The following is a 15,476-nucleotide window of genomic DNA, read 5'->3' on the forward strand; positions in this document are numbered from 1 at the left end:
CCCCCGGCAACCACACAGACCCCTAGCCCTACACTCACGTTCCTGCCCACGCGGCCCTGTATCACCTCAAACCTGAACGGTTTCCCAACAACTGTGGTCACGCTCATACCGCGGGACTGAAGGAAGGCTGAGTCACACACTCTGAGTCACGGGGTCACCCACACACACACACGTCACACACAAAGCCGCGAACCCCGAAGCCAGCCACGCTCGCCCACGCGCCCCCCACACGCGCTCGTCGCCGCACCCACCGTCTTCGTCATTCGCGCGTATCCACTGGCCTGCTTCTCCCCACAAACCGTCACGTCACACACGGGCTGCCCCACACCTCACACTCGGAGCAGTACGCAGGGCACGTATGACAAGTGACGTCCCACAGCCACAAAAACTCACAGACGAGGGTCCGGTCCTAGGCCGCCTGACGAGGCCAAAGTTGAGGGGTCGAAAGGCCGGGCTCCAGGCATAACTGGAGCCAAGTACCGAACTACACATCCCAGAAGCCACTGCTGCCGGGGTCCAATCACCGCCCGGATCCGTCTTCCCAGCATCCCTTGGGCGACCGGCCCTTTAGAATGGGCGGGCCGTGGCTCCTTCGCCTCTGGACTATATTTCCCAGAAGGGACTGCGGGTCCCCGTGGGTCTGGCGCCTCCAGGTTCCTCAGGCTGGGCCGGAGACTGAGCTCCAGGCGTCCGGGGCGGGACCCATGCGGCGTCTCTGCGCCATCTTGCGTCAGAGCGATTGTCGCGTGTGAGGGCGAGCGGGAGGCCCTTCCGGTCCGCAGCGCGGGAGCTCCTTGGCCAACACGGTACGGAGGGCAGTACGTTGAGGCTCGCGGGAGCTTGTTTTTTTAAAATAAAGTTTATTTTCTTTCTTTTTTTTTTTGGAGGAAGATTAGCCCTGAGCTAACATCTACTGCCAATCCTCCTCTTTTTGCTGAGGAAGACTGGCCCTGAGCTAACATCCCTGCCCATCTTCCTCTACTTTATATGTGGGACGCCTGCCACAGCATGGCTTGACAAGCGGTGCCATGTCCGCACCCGGGATCTGAACCTGCGAACCCCCAGCCACCAAAGCGAACGTGCCAACTTAATTGCTGCAGGACCAGGCCAGCCCCAATAGCAGTTTTTTAAATTTGCATTTTCCTTAGGAAGAGGACTGTAGTTGTATGACTTCTCGAAGGTCTCTGAGCCTCCCCCGTATACGGTCAGAGAACACTCGAGCCCGACAGAAGTTAAAGCGGAAAAGGCAAGTTTTATTCAGAAATTATTGCCATATGGAAGAGAGAGCTCAGCACAGAACTGGGCTCCACTCCGAATATAAGAGCAAGTAGGGATCTTAGCCAAGGAGAGGGCAGAGGTCAGTGGATGGAGAATTACTATGAAAACATCAAGGATAAGGGGAGATTTTGGCTAAAGGGACTCAATAGGATTCTTTCTGAAGGCGGCCAGTGCTATTGAAGGTGAGGGATGAGGAATCTGATCAGATATCATGGGTGGGGGATTTTTGCTAAACTGACCTAGCAGAATTCTTGCTAAAACTGGACTAATTGGGCCAAGGACAGAGCCCAAGACTGGGGCCTTGAGGGCTTAGAGAAGCTTGACTAGAGTTAGTTCAACGAGAGAGTGAGACATCTATATGGGTGTATCAATAGATCCGATACAGATATTTATGAATATAGATCTCTCTGTGTCTATATTTATGTGTAAACGTTTGTTGATCACCATGTAGCAAGCACTGTAATAAGAGCTTTGCATAGTATAACTCAATTCTCACAGCACCCCTCTGAGGTAACTAGTGTCATCAATCCACTGTAAAGAGCGGGGAACTGAGGCATAGAGAAGTTGAGGATCCTGGTGCAGCTGCCATTCCAACCCCAGGCAGTCTCACTCTAGTTTGTTCTCTTAATATACCATCTCTCAAAAATTTGGAACCACTGGTCCAGAAGCAGGTGTCTGGGAAAGACCTTAAGGACTTGTCCAAAAGGAGTGCTCTACAATCAATGACTGGGCAAATCATAGACTTCTGTGTGAATCTCCCAGGTCCATCCATGTGGTGGAGTACTATACAGTTAATAAAAGTTATATTTTTGAAGAGTTTTTGATCTCTTTATACCTTTTAAGACATACTTATTTTATATTCTCTCTCAGTTTATGCTGTTACTTTGTTCTTGTTCCTGATTTGGGCTTGTCCACTGCTCTTTGGCCAATAGCAGCCAGCCTCATGCTGCGTGTGGCTCCAGTGAGCTTGTGTCTGGTCCTTGGGGCCACGGGGGCAGCTCTGCCAGGTCAGAACCCCACCCAGTATCCCCATCGACGTTTCAGACATTGCGTTGCTGATCTGGCTGAATCCTTCCTCCTGAACCAGGAACTCTGGCGATTTTGGAAAATCAGAATGGGTGGGCCACCTCATCCTTGTTTACTCATTAGGGCTGGAGACGGTTCCTTAGGGTTGGGGATGGCTGAGATATGTCCATGATCTCCCCATCAACCTCATTGTGTTAGTTTTCTATTGCTATATGATAAATTATCACAAGTTCAGAGGCTGAAAACAACATAACCTTCAGTATCTCCCAGTTTCCATGGGAGTCTGGGCACGGCTCAGCTGGATCCTTTGCTCAGGCAACAGCCAAGGTGTTGGCCACACTGTGGTTCTTACTTGCAGCTCAGGTCTTCCTTCAAGGCCACTAGTTGTTGGCAAAATTCATTTCCTTACAGTTGCAGGTACCCATTCTCTTGCTGGCTGTCCACCAGGGTCACTCTCAGCTCCTCGGGGCCATACCCCTCCATGGGCAGTCCAGAACATCACTGTTTTCTTCGTCAAGGCCAGCAGGAGCATCTCTTTCTTCTGCTTTTACAGGGCTCGTCTGATTAGGTGAGGCCTACTCAAATTCATCTTCCCTTTGGTAACTCAATGTCAACTCATCAGCAGCAGAATGGGATGGGAAGGGCAGAATTAAGGGGTGGGCAACATCTTGAAAGTCTGTCCAAAATGCTCAGTATGCTCCCGAACACTGGAAGGCCAGTGCAGGAAGGAGGAGGAAGAGAATTGCAACCTGTCCTTCTGGGAGCTGTGAGCAAGCCTGACCTCTCATGTTTCCTCTTCCTTCCTTGGCTCTGCCTTCTCAGGACTCACCCTTCCCCAGGGGAGGAGTCTGGAGGAGGACTCATCAGCCTTTGCTATTCTGAAAGCCATGTCCCAGGTGAGCTGTGCTTTCTTTCTCCTTCCTTAAGCTCTGGTCACTTCATATGATTGAAGGAATATCTCCTGCCTCAGTCTCACCCAAGCCTGCAATCTCTGTTTTTTCCCATTTGAGACGGTGAAAGGAACCAGTGGTCCTGAGCCCTCACTAAGAATCCATCTCCTCTCTGTCCTGGGTTCATGTGGTCAGCACATCACTTAGAATCTCCTATCAGTTCAGTTCTGCCTGGAGGCTTGATGGACCGGAAATGCATTGCTTGGCAGAAAAATGAAAGACTACCACATGGAGTATGATTTGATGAGCTAATATGTTTAAACACACATAATAATGCTTTAATGGTAATCCACAGACGAGGGTTTCCTGTTGGACAAGATGGGCAGTGGTGTTGGTTGGTCTCTGCTGTGGTCTGAATGTGTCCCCCCAAATTCATATGTTGAAACCTCACCCCCAAGGTGATGGTATTTGGAGATGGGGCCTTTAGCGGGTGACTAGGTCATGATGAATGGGATAAGTGTCTTTCTAAAAGAAGCTCCAGAGAGATCCCTCGCCTGCTTCCACCATGTGAGGACACAAGAAGTTGGCCACCTGCAACCTGTAAGAGGCCCTTCACCAGAACCCAATAATGCTGGTACCTGATCTTGGATGTCCAGCCTCCAGAAGTGAGAAATTTCTGTTGTATATAAGCCACCCAGACCACGGTACTTTACTACAGCGGCCCGAATGAAGCCAGAATGTCTCAGTCTCAGGATGTGATGACAGTGCCTTCTTTTCCAGATCTTTTGAACTGGGGATGGCATTTGGGAGTTTGGTTATAGAACCTGGGATATTGCCTGGGAATCCCTTCAGGTGGATGTCTGATCCAAGGTCAGATCTGAGGTTGAGCCACATGTGTGAACAGTGGGCCACATGTGTGTGAGCCTGGAATATCCTCCATCAGCATGCTCTTACTTAGGAGCAAGGAAAGGGGACAATTAGGGGAATGGGCTAGGTGAGACTAGCTGGAATGCAGGAGTTCTTGAAAATCATAAACCATCAGAGCTAGGAAAATCCCTAAAGATATCTAGTTTGACCTCAGTGTCCAAAAATTTAAAAAAGGTTGAGTCACTTGGTACAATTTCATGGGAAAGTATGTAGCCAGTAACAATAAATCTATAGTAAAGGATATGACCCAGTAAGGGAGGGTAATATGCAGACACAGTGATGAACCTGACTTTTCAATACATTTTTAAATAACATGCAAATCTTATTTTCTAATACCTAACAGAGAGTCTGTTAAACATTTTGGAATGATTCCATGAAAAAATTGTTTCTCTAGTTCAAGATTTCTGAACCTCAGCACTAATGACATCTGATGCTGATAATTCTTAGCTTTGGGGGGCTGTCCTGTGCACTGGTGGATGGTCAGCAGCATCTCTGACCTCTACCCACTAGGTGCTAGTCGTGTCCTCTCCCAAGTGGTGACCACTAAAATGTCTGCAGGCATTGCCAGATATCTTCTGGGGGCAAAACTGCCCCTAATTTACAACCACTTCTCAAGTTTAACTTTTCTTGAAACATTTTATTATGAAAGCATTCATTTAAGAAATATCAATGTGTTGCCATATTTGCTCCCTAATTTCTGAACAGAAGGAGAGAAGAATTCAGACATAAGAAGTTGTGCAGTGAGCTTCTATACAGTTTCATTTATTGTGAAACCACTGAACTGAACTCCTTGTTCTTTGAAGTGTTTTTTGATGGAAATATCTCCCTTTATGAAGTTGTGTTGCTCTTAGTAGACATATCAAGAACATGTAGACCACCTCAGTTGCCAGTTTCCTCACTGTCCTCACCCTGCCTCACCTTATTCCCTTGATGTGTCTCCCCACTTCCTACAATGTCTTTTTCCATCCTTGCGATTTTCTAGTCATATTTACTTCAATGGCACAAATCCTCAATTTGTTTCCGGGTTAGTGGTGGTTAGGGATGTGACTATGGTCATCTCTCAGGATGAGCCGGACTCAGAAGGATCTGTATAGAGAATGATGCTGGAGGACTTCAGCAACTTCAACCCTCTCGGTAAGACGTTAGCACCCCCTGGAAGGTTGAAATTTGCCCACAGGGATATCTGCTGCCTCTGGTGTGAATTTCTGGGGTGCCTTTCAAGTCTCTGGTTGAGTTTCTTCTCTGTTCTCAGTGAGATTGTATAGAATCGGCTAACACCTGAAGAAGCTTCTTCCCCATTCCAAAGATGACTTCCTCCTCTTCTCTGGCCTTTTCTAGTTTCATTTCTTCATGGATAATGAGGAACCAGATATGAATTCTGGGACACCCTCTTTACAACTGTGTTCCATCTCTTTCAGTGTATGCAGGTTTTTCTATTTCTAAGCTGAATGTGATCTCCTTCAAGGAGCAAGGAAAGGAAGCCTGGGAAGTAGAGAGTGATGTCACACAAAGCCTGCACCCAGGTGAGTGGAGGATGATCAAGGGCAGTGGCACTGTAGGTAGTGGCCCAGGTCAGTTGGGAGGGAGCCTGGAAATTGAGGTAATGCCTGGAAAGATCCCCTCAGAGTCCCTAGGGTTACAGAGCAGAGTATGACCCTCATCAGCACACACTCTTGCAGGGGGCATCTCTGACTCATGAGCCACTCCTCGTGCGTCTCTCCATTCAAAGAGGAACTCGTCTGAGAGCAGGTACTAGAATAAGCATCTCTGCTTTTTCATTATCTTTCAGATTGGGTATCCCAATGGGAGAAAATGGAAAAATTTATAAACAAAGATCCTGAGGACCCCAGCTTCCAAGATGACTGGAAATGTAAAGGCACATTCAAGAGACAACAAAGAAATAGGAAGGAAATTCCAGTCAAGTCATACTCACCCGTGAAGAAATACCCACTTGGAGACAGCAAACATCCCATAACGTGCTTCAGAAAGTTCTATCTGGAAGTAGGCCCTATGTGTGTATTGAATTTACAAAAGGTTTTTGGCAGAAGAAATCTCTTAATCATCAGAAAACTCATACTAGTGAGGAATATTACAAATGCAAGCAATGTGGGAAGGACATTCTGATCTTCCTCAACATCAAGGGATTCATACTGGGGAAAGACCCTGTGAATGTAAAGAATGTGGAAAGGGCTTTAGTTCTGTATCACTCTTTACCCAACAACAGAGAATTCATGCTGGTGAGAAACTCTGTAAATGCAGGGTTGTGGAAAAACCTTTATTTGGCTCTCACAACTTAATATACATCATAGAACTCACATTGGTGAAAAGACTTATCAATGTACTGAATGTAGAAAAGCTTTTAAAGGTCACTTATCACTAATTACTCAACATCAAAGAATTCATGCTGGAGAAAAACCCTATGATGTAAGGAATATGGAAGGGCCTTTAGAGGTATCACACGACTTAAGGAACATTGAAGAATCCATACCAGTGAGAAGCCATATAAACGCAATGAATATGGAAAGGCCTTCAGTTGTCGTTCACATCTTCCTCAACATCAAAGAAATCTTATAAATCTAAGGTTTGTGGGAAGGCGTTTAGACAGGGCTCACAGCTTAACCATCAGCAGAGAATTCACACTGGTGAGAAACCACATAAACGTGATGAACGTGGAAAAGACTTTGGTTGGATTTCGCAATTTAATGTACATATTAGCAACCACATTAGTGAGAACCTGTGTCAGTGTACTGAATGTGGAAAAGCCTTTAGTCACTTAACATTAGCTATGCAACATCAGAGAATTCATACTGGTGAGAAATCCAATGAATGTAAGGCATGTGGGAAAGCCTTTATGATTATCTCATACCTTATCCAGCATCAAAGAATTCACACTGTTGAGAAATCCTATAAATGCAGTGAATGTGGAAAGGCCTTCAATCATCGTTCATATCTTCCTAAATGTCAGAGAATCCATACTGGTGAGAAACCTTATAAACCTAAGGTTTGTGGGAAGGCCTTCAGGCAGGGCTCAGACCTTAAACAACATCAGATAATACACACTGGTGAGAAGCCTTATGAATGCAAGGAATGTGGGAAAGCCTTTAGTCAGTGTTCACAACTTATTTGACATCAGAAAATTCATTCTTGATGTATTTAAAAATGTGGGAAGGCCTTCAGGCACTGTCATCTTCCTGAACCTTAAGGAATTCATGCTACAGAAAATCCCTATAAATAAGTGAAGGAAAGACTTCACTGCTCTCATCTCTCAGGGAATATCAAATAATTTATAATTATGTATAACCTTGTCAAATGGGGAAATGCTTTTTGGTTTGACTCATGTTACATTCATCAGCAGATTGATCATCACATTCATCACCAAAGACCATATTTATATGATAATGTAGAAACACTTCCCAACACTACCTTCATTAATTATTGGAAAATTCATACTGGCAAACAACCACATAAGTGGAGAAATTTTGGAAACCCTTTAGCTTAAGCTAACCCTAATTTACATAAAAGAATGCATAAGATAAAGTAATCCTGTGAATGTCATGTGTGTGGGAAGTTCTTTAGCCATAAGACTTTTTTTTTTTTTTTTTTTTTTTTTGAGGAAGATGAGCCCTGAGCTAACTGCTATCAATCCTCCTCTTTTTTCTGAGGAAGACTGGCCCTGAGCTAACATCCGTGCCCATCTTCCTCTACTTTATATGTGGGACACCTACCACAGCATGGCTAGCCAAGCAGTGCCATGTCCATACCCAGGATATAAACCGGTGAACCCTGGGCTGCCAAAGCAGAACGTGCGCACTTAACCACTGCACCACCGGGCCGGCCCCCTGCCATAAGGCTCTTTTAATCAGAAAATTCATATTGAAGACTGTAAGTAAAAAATCTCCATTCAAAGCTTATCATTTATTGCACACCAGAAAATATATAGTGACTAAAACTCCAGGCATTTAAAACAACAGTTAAACATGTATCAAAGAAGTTGAGGAGGGTGTGGAAAACTTTGTAACAAATCATAGGGGGCTGTAACTCAGTAAAAATGTAATAAATTAGACATCAATGAAAATAACATTTATGTTACCTTCTACCTAATATTTTCTGCTTCAGTGAAATCATGATAACACTATGAAGTGAATGAAAGCAATACAAAACAAAACCTGTGGGATGTGGCCACATCTATACTCAAAAAGTTATAACCTTAAATGCACTTATAGACCAGAAAACTACAAACACTAAAATAAGTGAACCAGAGACCTCTTCATAAGCTAGAAAACAAACATAACTAAGCAACAGACAGAATTAAGGGGAAAAGTGCATTGAAATTTAAAGTGAGAAGTAGGTCTTATCAACCTTGAAGGCTTTTCTTTAAAAGGGTAATATAAACATGTAGCAAATTTCATAAAAGTACTATACAGTATTACTAAAATGAAAAAGAGATAGTAACACACATAAAGGACATTACAAAATAAGGTGGAACCCTTTACATTTTTGATGCCAATAAATCTCAAATTTTAGATGAACTTCACTTCCTAAGAAGGAAAAACTAAGTTTCCAGAATTGAGTAAAGATCAGCAAAGGACAGATTTTTTTTTTTTTATGAGGAAGAGTGGCCCTGAGCTAACATCTGTGCCCATCTTCCTCTATTTTGTATGTGGGACGCCTGCCACAGCACAGCCTGATAAGCAGTGGGTAGGTCCCTGTCCAGGATCCAAACTGGTGAACCCCAGGCCGCCAAGATGGAGCATGCAAACTTAACCACTACACCACCAGGCCAGCCCCTTGTTTGCTTTCTTTTGAGTTTTGAGTTTTCTTTATATATTCCAGGTATAAGTCCCTTATTACATATGTGATATGCAAATATTCTTTCTAGGCTGTTGTCTTCATTATCTTAGTGTTTTTTGAGGGGGAGAAATTCTAAATTTTGACGAGGAATTAATACATATCATTTTTATCTTTTATGGATTGTGCCTTTGGTGTCATATCAAAGAAATCTTTGCCTAACCTAAAGTCACAAATATTTCCTCCTTAAAGTCTCATAGTTTTAGGTTTCCATTTAGCTCTATCACATTTTTGAGTTGATTTTTATATATGGTAAAAGAGGTGGATCAAAGTTCTTCTTATTTCTATTTTTGCATATAGATATCCAGTTGTTCCAGCACCAACTGGTAACTTTCCATTCTCTACTTAATTGCTTTTGCTTCCTTTTCAAAAATCAACCGATCATAAATGTACAAGTTTATTTCTGGACTGTAGTCTGTTCCATTAACCTCTTTTTCTGTCTTTATGCCAAAATACTGTCTTGATTACTTTAGCTTTACAAGCCCTGAAGTCAGGTAATAAAAGCCCTCCAAATTTACTTTTTCAATTTTTTTTAACTATTCATCTTTTGCAATTTAATATGAATTATAGAATCAGCTTGTTGATTTCTATTAAAAAGCCTACATAGATTTTGATTGAGATGTTGAACCCACAGATGAGCTTTGGGGAGAAGTGATGTCTTAATATTGAGATTTCCAATGCATAAACATAACATGTCTCTGTATTTCTTCAATATTTCTCTCAACTGTGTCCCATACTCTTTAGTATACAGGTCTTTTAAGTATCTCATATTTTTGGTACTATTGTAAGTGATATTTTAGTTTCGATTTCTGATTTTCTGATGCTAGTATATAGAATGATCTTATATTCTGCACCTTGCTCACTTAGGTCTAAAGTAACTTTTTCTATAATCCATAGGACTTTCTACATGATCATGTGATCTGCAAATACAGTTTTACGGCTTCCTTTCCACTCTGCCTTTTGCTCTGTTTCTTGCCTTACTGCACTGGCTAAAACCTCCAGGACCGTGTTTAATAAAAGCAGTGAGAGCAGACTTCCTTGTCTTTTTTCTTGATCTTAAGAGAAAGGCATCCATAAATATGACGTTGGCTATAGGTCTTTTGTAGAGAGCTGTCTTAGTCAACTTGGGCTACTACTACAAAATACCACGACTGGGTGGCTTAAACAAGAACATTTATTTCTCACAGTACTGGAGTCTGTCCCTAGATCAAGATGCCGGCAGATCTGGTGTCTGGTGGGCCAGGTCTTACACCTCCTTTGGTGTCTAAATCCGCCTCTTCCCTTATGAGGCCTGGGAATTGTAATATAGGACTTTCTTGTTTCTCCTCCTACCAACGAATCAATCCTTCTCTGCTATCCACAGGCAATCCATTCCTCCCATTCCTAAGACTCTATCACCGCAATACATAATGAAATACACATTGACCTCTGATCCTGAGTTTCATCTACTGAGACCCAGTCATACATTTCCAACTCACAGTCCAAGGTATACCTCAATTCTAAATGATTCCTTAATACGCACATCACAAACGTGCTCCATTTCCTCACTTTCGATCAACGGAAATATCACGAAGCTTAGAAACTAAAACAATATTCACTCCCACATATCAAAGAAACCAATTTTGATCCTTCTACTGATAGTTTCTACTGAGTCTCCAATGTCCAGCACACGTTACAGCTTTTGGCTAGAAGAATTAAGTACGTTGTGTGTGACTGCACTGGGACAGGACTCCTGGAAGCTTGCACCTGGTGTCCTCCAGACTTTGCCCCATGAGCCTTTCCCCTTTGCTGCTTTTGCTTTGTATCCTTTTGCTAAAATAAGTCTTAGCTGTTACGTGGTAAAGAACTTAATCTTTCTCCGAGATCTAGCCTTTGCCCTCAGCTCCTGGGAGGTAATCTCTGACCTCATGGAATGTCCTGCCTGATAAAAGTATCTCTGTTTGTGCAGGGAACTTGGACCACACCAGGTAATCAAAGGATGTGACTTAGGCTGGGCTCTGTATCACAGTATCAGCGTGACCTCCAGAGGGGCTGGAGACTGAGGAGAGCCACATGAGGAACCCACCATGTCGACGTGACGGAGCCCAATAAAGAATGACACCAGGGGTCGGGGGCTTCCCTGGCAGGCGATACTCTGTGCATACTGTCACACATGGCTGGGGAGGTGTTTATGCTGTCCATGACTCCAACACGGGAATGGAAGCTCTGCATCTAGAACCCTCCTGGACTCTGCCCCATGCATCTCTTCCCCTGGCTGATTGTAATGTACATCTTTTCACTGTAATAAACCATAACCACAAATATAAAAGGTTTTTTTGTGTGTGTGTACGAGGAAGATTGGCCCTGAGCTAACATCTGTGCTAATCTTCCTCTATTTTGTATGTGGGATGCCGCCATAGCGTGGCTTGATGAGCAGTGCTATGTCCGTGCCCAGAATCCAAACCTCCAAACCCCAGGCCGCCAAAGCAGAGAGCATGAACTTAACTACTATGCTACCCAGCTGGCCCCAGTATAAAAGTTTTTAGTAAGTTCTGTGAGTCCTTCTAGTGAGTTATTGAACCTGAGGGTGATCTTTGGGATCCCTGAATGTGCAACTTGTGTCAGAAATTAGGGTGTTCTTGTGGACTATTCCCTAAATCCGCAGCCATAAATACAACTATATGCCGAGTTCTGTGACTACTCCTAGTCAATTATTGGAACTGGGGGTGATCTTGGGGGCCCGCAACACTTGACCAGTTTTAAAAAAGGAATAAATGTTTGTTAGTGAATACATCATCAATGAATACATGCATTCAAATGATCAGACTTTATTTACAATAAAGAAACAGCAGTATCAAAGAATAGTGTTTTGTAAAAATACAGAGCCTTATACAAGACAGAATGGAAAAAGGACATGCTGCTGAGAAACAGGATTACTAGTTAAAAAGAGCCTTACCACAGATGAAGAGGAAAGACATACTCTACCTCAGGGAATCAAAAACAGATTCCCTTTAGTAGATCTTTAGAGTGCATATCAGGATAATTCACTCGCTGAAATGAAATGCAGTCTCCCTTTCCTTGAATCTGCACTGGGCCTACAACTTGCTTCAATTAACAGAATGTGATGCAAGAGATGCTGTGCCAGCTCTAGGTCAAAACAGAAAGAAGGCTTGGCATATTCTATTTTATGCTCATGGAAACTCAGGGCAAGTAGTCGAGCCATCCCACTGGAAAGGGCATAAGAAGGGGTCAAGTGAAGAGGGACAGGTTCTGAGAACAAGGAATAAAGCTGAGGAAGCCAGCTGGCAGCAAAAATAGAGGCCTAGACATAGGACCCCAGCTATTCTAGCTCAGTATCACAGGTGTGAATCAAGAGGCCATCTTGGGTATTCCAGCCCCAGCAGACATCACATGCCCAGTATGAATTTCTCACCCACAGAATTACAGGAAATAATAAAATGGTCCTTGCTCTAGCTACTACATTTTCGGGAGAGTTTGTTGTGTAGCAATAAATGTTGGAGACAACGTGCCTCAGAAAACTGCAGATGTGTTACAATTTCACCTCATCTGCCTCCCTCAGGGCCTGCAACAGGAACAAGGAGTTAGGTTCCACCTTCAGCTGCTTGTGGAGAATGAATCAGGGGATGGACTGAAGATGCCTAGCTCATGCCTGGCTCATGCCTAGCTCATGGCTTTCCAATATCCCAGGACCTCACTGAGCCCTAACACAACTACGATTCACAATGATCTCAACCACCTATAACTGCCCTGAGCTGTCCTTTCCAGATTACACCTTGTCTGCACCATCTCTTTGTACCAATAGTACGTAAGGTGAAAACCCACTGAAACTTTATTGTATTGAACATGGAATGATCTCTGCATCACAGTGATAAAGCAAAGTCTAGCTCCAACACATAAACTGCTTTCTTCTGTTGTGTCAACTTGATGAACACCAAGGTACTCCCGTGGAAACAGAAATATATCACTTTCACCTGTTACCAAATGTTACCAAATGTTATTTATTTTTAATAGCTTTATTGAGGTATAATTTACATACCATAAAATTCATTTCTCAGGGTATAATTTAATGACTTTTAGTAAATTTGCAGCCATTAAATTATTTTTAATAACACTTTGTCACCAAAAATCTATCTATCTGGTCTAGTGGTATAGTGGTTAAGTTCGTGAGCTCTGGGCATGGACCTACACTGCTCATCCAGTTATGCAGTGGCAGAGTCCTACATACAAAATAGAGGTAGACTGGCATGGATGTTAGCTCAGGGCCAATCTTCCTCACCATCAGAAACCCCCCAAAAACAAAAAAAACCTAATAGACATCATCAATGAATGTCAAAAAACCTACGTTGAATGAATGAAGCCAGACAAACACAAACATACATACTGTGTGATTCCATTTATATGAAGTTAAAAGAAAGAAAGAAACAAAGGCAAAAATATTGTCATAAAAACAAGAAAGTGGTTTTCTCTGAGAGTGAGGGCAGGGAAAAGGGCATGAAAGAACTTTCAGGAGTGATGGAAATCTATCTTGATTTTAGTGGTGGTTACAGGGCTGTAATCAATAATCTGTAATCAATAGCTATAATCAATAGCCAAACTGCATATTTAATATCTGTAAATTGTATCTCAATTACAATGATAATGTACAAAAATATCAAGAGTAAGGGAAGTAGGGAACGAACGTGACAAGGTGTAGTTGTTAAAAAAGCTGCAGGCATAGGGGCTGGCCCCGTGGACCAGTGGTTAAGTTTGCGCACTCCGCTGCAAGCAGCCCAGTGTTTCGTTGGTTCGAATCCTGGGCGCGGACATGGCACTGCTCATCAAACCACGCTGAGGCAGCGTCCCACATGCCACAACTAGAAGGACCCACAACGAAGAATATACAACTATGTACTGGGGGGCTTTGGGGAGAAAAAGGAAAAAATAAAATCTTTAAAAAAAAAAAAAGCTGCAGGCATAGATATTTCATGTTGTCAAAATGAAATACAGAAAGAAGCAAAAGTAAAATGGTAAAAAAAAAAATTTTCTGCATGGGGGTATATACAAGATTGTTGAAATATTTTTATGGTTTTCTCTTTAAATGTAATTTAGTAATTTCATGAATAACATGAGTCATTATAACAAACAGGACATGGAGAGAAAATACTGCCTCTTTTCCTAAAAGAAAGAAAATAGGAGTTTCCTCTTTGAGAAGAAAAAGATCTGTTTTTCAAAGTAAAATGCCTTGTTTTCTACATTTAAAGGGCTAAGAATCAACTCTGCTTGTACCTGCATTGAATTTCAGGGCCCACGCAACCACCCTGTCTGGAGCCCTACTCCAGGAAACCCAGCCAGCTCTCCAATCCTCTTCTGTGCAGCACACTGCCTTGCTCCTCATTTACAGAGAGCAGATAAGGTCTTCGCCTGAATCCCACAGATGAAGCCTCACTCCTGCCATCCAACCTCAACCTGTACTGGTGCCCTAGTAAACGTGCTGACCCTGATAAACTGGACTTCCGTGCTCCAGACACCAATCACATTCCTCTTCCCCAAATTTTCCAAAGGCCGGCTGTACCATTACTGGGACTGAACTAAGCAACAGCATTTTCCATCTTGCTTCCTCTCGATCCCCAGGGGGTGAAGAAGGTCAAAGATAACTTGAGAACTCACCTCTACTTCAAGATGATGAATCTCCAGATAAGGCTGTTATCTTTTCCTCCAGGAACCATATCTTTGACCCCAAAAGGTGCTTAGAAGAATGGTCACAGTGGAGATTCAGAACAATTCAGTGAATAAGAAATGAACATTGAAAGTAGAGGAGAGGGACAAGGAGGAGGGGGCGCCCAGAGTCCCACCTTTTGCTGGAACGAGAGGCCCCGGACCTCGTCCCTGTGTCAGTCTCTACTGCCCAAACAAGTCTCCCAAGGACAGCCTCGATGCTTCCAGGACTGAAGAAACATGATGCTACAGGAAACAAAGATAAAACAAAAACTCACCTGTGACATGCCTAGTGCCCACTTCGCTGGGTCCCTCTCCAGCGCAAGAAGAGAGTCCTGGGGACGCGGAGCAAAGGAGAAGGATGCAAACTTAAAAAGACCGGAACGTCGAACCCACCTCCACCCTTTTAAAGCACGCCCCGGAAGAAAGTGCAAGCAAAACTTCACTGTCCAGATACAACATTGTTTAGTGTACGCGTTCGTTCCCAAATAACGTAACCGGGCCTTTTTCAACGCCGGGACAGAATCACTAATAAAATGCATGATAAACGTTTTATCAACCCTCGCTGCGCGCACACAGTGACACCCTGACCACACCAATGCCCCCCGCACCACGCGGACCCTTCCAGCTCACGGGCCGCGACGCCAGGTCCCACGGGTACCCACCTCCGCGCCCCAGCACGACCCACACCTCACCGCCGCCCTCGCTCCCCCGGGGTCGGGAAGCCACCACCCAAGAAAGCGGACGACGGCACCCGTCAGAACACGAGCCGCCTGGCCCGCACGACCGGAAGTGCCCGCCTCCGCATCCAGC

The 15,476-nt window shown here is 43.8% G+C and overlaps 2 long non-coding RNA genes across 3 annotated transcripts; one reads left to right on the top strand and one right to left on the bottom strand.

Annotated features, from left to right (window-relative positions):
• Positions 1-543: 543 nt before the first annotated feature.
• Positions 544-11,277, top strand: LOC138915967 (uncharacterized). Of its 2 annotated transcripts, XR_011422518.1 has the most exons (4): positions 544-806; positions 5,540-5,644; positions 5,911-7,099; positions 10,918-11,277. It is a non-coding gene; the product is annotated as an uncharacterized lncRNA (long non-coding RNA). The 2 variants fall into 2 exon arrangements; XR_011422517.1 differs by lacking the exon at positions 10,918-11,277 and having other exon boundaries at positions 5,911-8,201.
• Positions 11,278-13,877: 2,600 nt separating this feature from the next.
• On the bottom strand, positions 13,878-15,461 carry LOC138915966 (uncharacterized). The gene is made up of 4 exons (XR_011422516.1): positions 15,329-15,461; positions 14,801-14,998; positions 14,616-14,694; positions 13,878-14,123 (listed from the first exon to the last, which is right to left on the bottom strand). It is a non-coding gene; the product is annotated as an uncharacterized lncRNA (long non-coding RNA).
• Positions 15,462-15,476: the final 15 nt, after the last annotated feature.

Source organism: Equus caballus, chromosome 10 (genome assembly GCF_041296265.1).
Source record: "Equus caballus isolate H_3958 breed thoroughbred chromosome 10, TB-T2T, whole genome shotgun sequence".
Classification (NCBI taxonomy): Eukaryota; Metazoa; Chordata; class Mammalia; order Perissodactyla; family Equidae; genus Equus; species Equus caballus.